We start from the raw sequence: 8662 nt of genomic DNA, 5'->3' as shown, positions 1-8662 counted from the left end.
GTTTCTGGAGCAGATAGCTCAGAGACAGCACGAGGACCCTGAATTGATGAAAATTGCCAGAACTGTTCAGTCAGGCAACAATGCAGAGTTTAGATTTGACAGCAAAGGGATCCTTCGCTATGGGAGTCGACTTTGTGTACCAGATAGGGGCAGTGTGAAGGAAGACATTATGAGGGAAGCTCATAATGCGAGGTACAGTGTTCACCCAGGAGCCACAAAGATGTATCAGGATCTGAAACGGGTCTATTGGTGGCCAGCCATGAAGAAAGAAGTGGCGAAATTCGTGACAGCCTGTGAGGTTTGTCAGAGGGTGAAATTAGAGCATCAGAAACCAGCCGGAATGCTTAACCCATTACCGATTCTAGAGTGGAAATGGGAGAACATAGCCATGGATTTTGTAGTGGGTTTACCAGTAGCGTCCAACAGAATAGACTCGATATGGGTGATTGTGGACAGACTCACGAAATCTGCTCATTTTCTTCCAGTACGGAATAACTATTCTGTGGATAAGTTGGCACAGGTCTATCTGGATGAGATAGTGAGATTACATGGAGTTCCAGTGTCTATAGTTTCAGACAGAGGACCACAGTTTACCTCCCGCTTTTGGCGGAGTCTGCAAAGTGCAATGGGCACGAGATTGGATTTTAGTACTGCTTTCCACCCACAGACTGATGGACAGTCAGAAAGGACCATCCAGACCATAGAGGATATGCTTCGCCTATGTGTGTTAGACTTTGGCGGTTCTTGGAGGCAGCATCTACCTTTGGTGGAGTTTGCCTACAATAACAGTCATCATGCTAGCATTGGGATGGCTCCTTATGAAGCTTTGTATGGGAGGAAGTGCAGATCCCCTGTTTGCTGGGAAGAGGTAGGAGAGAAGGCTCTTGCAGGGCCAGAGTTAGTAGACATTACTAGTAGAATGGTGCCCATGATCAGAGAGAGAATCAGAACAGCTCAGAGTAGACAGAAAAGTTATGCAGACGTTCGCAGAAAGCAGTTAGAGTTTCAAGAAGGTAATTGGGTATTGCTGAAAGTGTCTCCAATGAAAGGAGTGGTTCGTTTTGGGAAGAAAGGTAAATTGGCTCCACGGTACATTGGACCCTTTGAGGTGTTGCAGAGGATCGGAAATGTGTCATATAAGCTGGATTTACCTGCTTCTATGGAGAGGATTCACCCGGTATTTCATGTTTCTATGCTACGACAGTTTGTGTCAGATCCGAATCAGGTTCTGAGTGAGCCTGAGGTGGAGATTCATACGGATCTCACCTATATAGAGCAGCCAGTGCGGATTCTGGACACGCAGATCAGACAGCTAAGGAACAAGGAGATTCCGATGGTGAAAGTTCTATGGAACCACCATAACCTAGAAGAGTGCACATGGGAGACGCGGGAGTCTATGCTCCAGCAGTATCCATATTTGTTTTGAGGTTAGTTTCCTCCTTGTGTTTTGTTTATTGTTTTAGAAACATCCGAGGACGAATGTTCTTAAGGGGGGGAGAATGTAATACCCGGCATGTTCAGACATCGAAATTCCTACCGTCCGATGGAATCTAAGATGTCAGAGCATCCCTGAAGGGTAGAGTGAAGGTTTTCTAAAATGTTTTTACATGTTTTAAGCTTTTGTTTTAGAAAAGAAATGAGTTTTGAAGAGAAAAGGCTAAGGAAGTCTTTGCCACTTTTGGCCCCCGAAAGTTGAAGTTCGGCCGCCGAAAGTACCCCATGTTCGGCCCCCTAAACTCTAATGTTCGGCCTCCGAAGGTGGTGAGGTGTTGCATGTAGCTTTAGCCACCAAATGTGAAGCGGTGGTTCTTTGTTAAAGGTGTTTTTGGCCGAGAAAGGAGGTGCTTAAGCTTTCCTTTGGGTTAGAGACATGTTCATGCTTCCCCTTAGTGACTTACCTAGTTTCTCATCAAATTTTTCAAAGAAAAACAAGTTTAAAGTGAGTTTAAGATAGTTTTGAGAAGTTGTGGAGTTTAAGAACTTGTGAAGCTTGAATCTCCATCTCTTCAAGTTTGGAGTCACACCAGCCTTTGTTCTTCAAGAGGTAAGTGTGAATCCTTAGTTTTTATCATGTTTTACATAAGCTTGATGAAGGAGAAGGGGAGTTATGCATGTGTATGCATAAGTTGTGCATAGTAGGGTGCATAAATCGTTTATGCTATATGTATGCTTGATGTGTGTTGTTGGTTGGAGTTTTAATGTGGTTTAAGACTCCTATATGCATGATTAAGTGGTAGAGCATGTTTGGAGAGGTGGGATGCATTTTTGGAGGGTTAGTGTTTGGATGGCATGGTTGTGCACGAAGCTGAGTTCTGGATGAACTCAGGTTCGGCCGCCGAATGTGGGAGTTCGGCCGCCGAACCTCTTCTGAAGGCAGTTTTGGCTGCCTAAGGTTGCCCCCGAACATTTGGACTTTCGGATCTGTCATGCACATTCGGCCGCCGAAGGTGCCCCCGAAAGTGCCCTGTCCAGCTTTCCTTTGCATGTTTTCCATGGTTGTTCTAAGGTGTTTTAAGGGGTTTTTGGGGAGATGTTTAGAGATATGTTAGAGTATGTTTGGTCCCTCATTTAAGTCTATCTGTGTAGGCACAGACCAGAGGAACCAGAGAGTTCAGCAGTGAGTACCGCTTCAGGAGCCTGCAGAGTCAGTCAGAGTCAGTCAGAGGTGAGTGGAACTACACTTAATTCTTTTAATTACGAAATGTAATGCTTTTAGCATATTTCATTCATCATGAGTATGCATAGGATGATTGCATTAGAAATCACGAATATGTTGCATTGCATAGTTAATTGTTGATGTGGGTGAATGCTGAATGATCCAATAGTCCCAGACAGGAAGTCCAGGACCCCATTCTACGGCCTGGCAGGTATAGAGAGTTCAGGACCCCATTCTACGGCCTGACAGGTTTGTTTTTGAACAGGAAGTCCAGGACCCCATGCGATGGCCTGGCAGATTTAGTATTTATACAGGAAAAATCCAGGACCTCATCACTGGCCTGGAAATTTAAAATATGTGTGTATGTATGTATGGATGTATGTATGCATTACAGGAAGACCAGGACCCCAGTCGACGGCCTGGCACGGATTAGATACTGGGACTATGTGGTGACAGGTTTACCCTAGATGTGAATTGTCTGTGATATGATGCATTCCATAAGATCATGTTTTAATGACAGGTTTTATTGTTCTACTCACTGGGCTATAGAGCTCATCCTTCTCCCTTATTCCCAGTTTTGCAGGTTTCAGTATACAGGTTGTACAAGGGCAAGTCAGAGGTGCATAAAAAAAAAGAGAGCTTGTAATAGTTAGAGTGGATATGTAATATTAAAGAGATGTATTAGTTGTGTAAATAGTTAAAGTGTGCTTGACTTAGTTATTCTGTTTTATAAGTCTTTTGTATACATGATCAAGTTATATAACTGTTTTACAAACAGGTGAAAAACCAGGCTTAACAGGTATGATTTAACCCATCTAGAGCAAGCTCTAGTCAGGGGTACAGAGTACAAAGTATAGAGATTGTGCATGCACAGGTTAAGCCATAGTTCAGAGAAAGAAAAGTTTTTATTTTCACAGAAAATATATGATCATGTATGAGTTTTTACAGGTACACAGAGAGTATAGCAGGCTTGCTACGGGTTCTGGCGGCCTTATGCCGACCTGAATCCTAGCGCCGGTGACGGTCCATTCCCGGGTCGTTACAAAAGGTATCTCTCCCTCCACCTGTATGCATAGAATTCACATGGAGGATGAATGCAAGCCAGTCAGAGATGCTCAAAGAAGATTGAATCCACCTATGATGGAAGTCAAACTCCTTGATGCAGGCATTATATACCCAATCTTTGATAGCAAATGGGTGAGCCTTGTACATGTAGTTCCAAAGAAAACTGGAATTACCATTGTTCCAAATGCTAAAGGAGAACTTGTTCCCACTAGAGTTTAGAATGGATGGAGGGTATGCATGGACTATAGGAAGCTCAATGCTGCAATAAGGAAGGACCACTTCCCACTACCTTTCATTGATCAGATGCTAGAAAGACTTGCAGGTAAATCTCACTATTGTTGTCTTGATGGTTATTCAGGTTTTTATCAGATTCCAGTTGCCCCAGAGGACCAAGAGAAAACCACCTTCACTTGTCCTTTTGGCACTTTTGCCTTTAGAAGAATGCCATTTGGACTATGCAATGCACCTGCCACTTTTCAACGGTGCATGATGAGCATATTTTCTGACTATGTAGGTAAGACAATTGAGGTATTTATGGATGACTTCACAGTTCATGGAAATTCTTTTGATGAATGCCTTACCAATTTAGAAAAGATCTTGCAAAGATGCATTGAGACTAACCTTGTGCTTAATTATGAAAAATGTCATTTTATGGTTAATCAATGTACAGTCTTAGGTCATGTTGTTTCAGCTAAGGGTATTGAAGTGGACAAAGCTAAGGTGGATACCATCAAAAATCTGCCTTACCCCACAAACATTAAAGACATTCGATCATTCCTTGGCCATGCAGGATTCTATAGAAGATTCATCAAAGACTTCTCAAAAATCACTTTGCCATTATGCAGATTGCTCCAACAGGATGTAACATTTTATTTTGATGCAGATTGCAAAAAGGCATTCAATTTAATTAAAGAATTCTTGTGACTGCCCCAATTATTCAAGGACCTGACTGGAACTTACCATTTGAAATCATGTGTGATGCAAGCAATTATGCAGTAGGAGCAATCTTAGGGCAACGTGTAGGAAACTCACCCCATGTCATTCACTATGCCTCTCGCACACTAGATGCTACACAAAGCAACTACACAACAACTGAAAAAGAACTCTTGGCAGTTGTATTTGCTTTGGAGAAATTCAGACAATATCTTTTGGGAACCAAAGTCATTGTCTATTCTGACCATGCAGCTTTGCGATACTTGATCAAGAAGAAAGAAGCAAAACCAAGGCTCATTAGGTGGATTCTACTTCTACAAGAATTTGATCTAGAAATAAGAGACAAGAAGGGTAAAGAGAATCTTGTGGCAGACCACCTCAGTCGACTTCCATATAGTTCTGCGCCATGCCCAGTCAAAGAAGAGTTCCTAGACAAACATCTGTTCGTCACTCACTCTGCCTAGAGAATCATGTCATGCACACCACACCCCAGGGAAGTACTCAGTTTCCTTTGTTCTCTCCACTCTTCTTCTCTTCTCCTCTTCTCTTTTCTTTTACATTAAGGACAATGCATGATTTAAGTGTGGGGGTGCATATCTCTCTCTTCTTCTTTCCTATTCCTCTTCCTCCCTTCTCTTCTGCGTTTTTTTCATGCTTTCAGATTGCAAAAATTTTTTCTTTTTCCTTTCAGTTTTATGTTTCTTTCAAGTTAATTAGCCACAGTCGAATTTTAAATTGTTTATGCTTTCAATAAAACACACACAACCACAACCTTCTTCTTCTTTTTGTTTTGCTCTACTCAAACTTATGAACTATGTTGGATGAGTTTTTCTTTCTATGACCCCATTGATGTGAAAACTCTTTAAACTTATGTTGAATCAATTGCAGTGAGTTGTATTCATGTTTGAGAATTGCCTTTTGAATTAAATCTTTGAGTTTGCCATGGTGAAAAATATATTGATGACCCTCAATTAATTGAGAATAAATTGAAAAATGTGTGAATGAACTTAATGTGACTTGATTTAGCAATTGGTGTTGATTTGCCCAAATCATTAAGAGAAAGAAAATTCAGCAAAGGCAAGGATCTCAAAAGCACAAAAAAGTTCCAATAAAAGAGCTAGTAGCCACTTGGAAAGGTGATCAACTGAGTAACTGGGGGTCGGTATCACAAATATGTACCTTCATGTCAAAAGGTTGGTGACTTTTTCAAACAAAATCAAAGTGCAAAAAGCCTGAATAAAGTACTTCAAGGTAAGGGCAAGTCAATCCAAAAGCTAGAAAAAGTCTTAACAAATTAATGTGCATGTCTCTCTTGAGGAAAACAAATCCTAGCCATGGTAAGCAAAGGGAAATAAAGAAAAGAGGTGAGTAATCTTTATGCATATATTCTTCACTGCAATGCTTCAAAATAAGTGTCTAGAGTATGAGCTTAAGTGGTAATAAGGATCTAGAGGAAGAAAACCTATTTGACTATGTTTATTTGCTTGAGGACAAGTAAAAGGCTAAGTGTGGGGGTATTTGATAGAGCATATTTTAATCCATATTTTCATGATCTTATTGATGTTTATTTGCACCTATTCTACCTAATTTTGTGGTTTTAATCATGTTTGGCAAATATTAGGTGTGAAGAAACAAATTGGAGAAAATGCTCTTAAAAATGCCAAAAAGTGCCCAAATTCAGCAACCTTCGGAAGCACTTTCGGAAGCCAAAATCCAGTCACCTTCGGCGGCACTTTCGGCGGCCGAAAAAGGACTCTAGAGACGAAAGTCGACCACCTTCGGCGGCACCTTCGACCGCCGAACCTTGCGTGCAGAGCCGAAAGTCCAGCCTCCGAAACTCATTTTAGGCAGCCGAAAATCACTTTCAATGCACTCTTTCCTTATTCAAGAAGCCATATCCCAAGTTGCCATATTTGAGGAGCCAAAAAAGGGAATTATTTTGAGATCCAAATCTTCAAGATTCACATTCAAATATTGGATTTCAAGATCAAGCAATTTAAGGAAGATAAATCTAAAGATCACATGTTTCCCACTTAGTGTCATGCACATTCAAAATTCAAAAGGAGGCTCCACCTTCCTTATTAGTGCATGGGCAGCCTCTTAACTCTTTAGGCAACATCTTGAAGACCTTGGGCAGCAATTGAAAAGACCAAAGAGCCCCCACTTGCCTCCCATCACATGCAACTCGTTTTTGCCTTCACCCATGCACAAAGAAGGCACATATGGGACCAAGGACACTTTGGACAGCCTCTAAAAGACTCATGGACTGCCACCAAACCCTAAGGAACCTCTCAAGATCTATTTAAAGGCTTCAAGAAGACAAGAAGACAGATTTGGTACCACTACTTCTCCAAGAATTCGTCCAAGGCTCTTCTTCCACTTAGTTCTTCATCTTTTCTTCTTCTTCTCTTTTATTTTCTGTTTTGGTTCAGCCATGAGTGGCTGAAACCCTTATTCTAGTTGAAGTTTGGTTGAAACTAAGGTTGTTTAAAGGGTTGTGAGATCTAAACATAAAGTGTTTGCTTTTGATTTATTCAATATTCATGCAATTGTGCTTAATTCTTAAGATTGCTTTGTTGTTTTGATAAAATTGACCACTTGATTCTTAATTGCAAAGTTAATTGATTGTTGGATTGGATATTTGTTAGTCCATAATTGCTGGAAATATTCTGTCCATAGAACACTTGGTGTAAAAACCCAAGAAATTGTATGATCTAGCAACATCTCATGCGTTTGAGTAGCTAGGGTTTGGATCTTTCTTGTTCTTCATGCAATTGGCAATTGTTTTGATGCCTATGGCCCAAGGACGTTCCTTGGCAATTTGTTGATTAGTAATTGATTAGAGGACGTTCCCTAATCAGTTTGTTCATAAGGAAAGACATGGTGGTGAGAAGCGTCTTCCACCCCCATAACCAACCTATTGAATCCATCAAGATAACCATGTTTCAATGATCAACCCAAACAACCAAAGTGGATCCATATCTTTAACTATTCCTTTCTCTTATTGATTTCTCTCTTATTTTAGATTACTTGCTGTTTCAATTACTTTTAATAGTTGTTAGTTGAATCAAATCTCAAAACCCCCCTTTTTACTTTCCTTGCACTTGTTTCTATTTCTCTTTGATTACTTGCTTTTACTTGTGCTTTCAATTAGTTCTCTTGGTCTTGATCGAGAGAAATAGATAGGTAATCAATTCTCTATGGATTCGATCCTTCACCACTATCTGTAGTTGTAAATTATAGGTAACCAAGAAGGTACTTTTTGACCGGCTTCGACAACCGCTCCTGTCACCAAGTGTGTCCAAGAAGTTTCCTTCACATTATTTTTGCCACTCATGCACTAAAGAGGAAGGTGGGACCTCCTTTTGAATTTTGAATGTGCATGGCATGAAGTGGGATACATGTGATCTCCAAGATTTGGCTTCTTGAATAGGGAAGAGGCAGTTCGGGGGGACTTTTGGTTGCCTAAGCTTAGTTTTGGAGGCTGGACTTTCGGCTCTTGAGCAGACTTTTGGCCGCCGAAGGTGCCGCCGAAGATGGTTAACCTTCGGCTCTGGACGAGGCTTTCGGCCACCGAAGGTGCTTCCGAAGGTGGCTTTTCTAGATTTGGCACTTTTTGGCATTTTTTAGAGCATTTTCTCTTGATTGTCTCTTTACACCTAATATCTTCAAAACATGATTAAAACCACAAAATTAGGTAGGAAAGGTGTAAATAAACATCAACAAGACAATGATAATATGGACTGAAATATGTTCTATCAAATACCCCCCACACTTAGCCTTTTGCTTGTCCTCAAGCAAATAAATATAGTCAAATAAGCTTTCTTTGCTCTAGATCCTTATTACCACTTAAGCTCTTACTCTAGACACCTATTTTGAATTATTGCAGTGAAGAATATATGCATGAAGATTACTTACCTCCTTTCCTTGTTTCCCTTTGCTTACCATGGCTAGGATTTGTTTTCCTCAAGAGAGACTATACATGTACATTTTTTTTAAGACTTTTTC

The sequence above is a fragment of the Manihot esculenta genome, chromosome 9 (genome assembly GCF_001659605.2).
Source record: "Manihot esculenta cultivar AM560-2 chromosome 9, M.esculenta_v8, whole genome shotgun sequence".
Taxonomy (NCBI): Eukaryota; Viridiplantae; Streptophyta; class Magnoliopsida; order Malpighiales; family Euphorbiaceae; genus Manihot; species Manihot esculenta.
The sequence above is the reverse complement of the archived record's forward strand: the minus strand, read 5'-3'. Positions refer to the sequence as shown.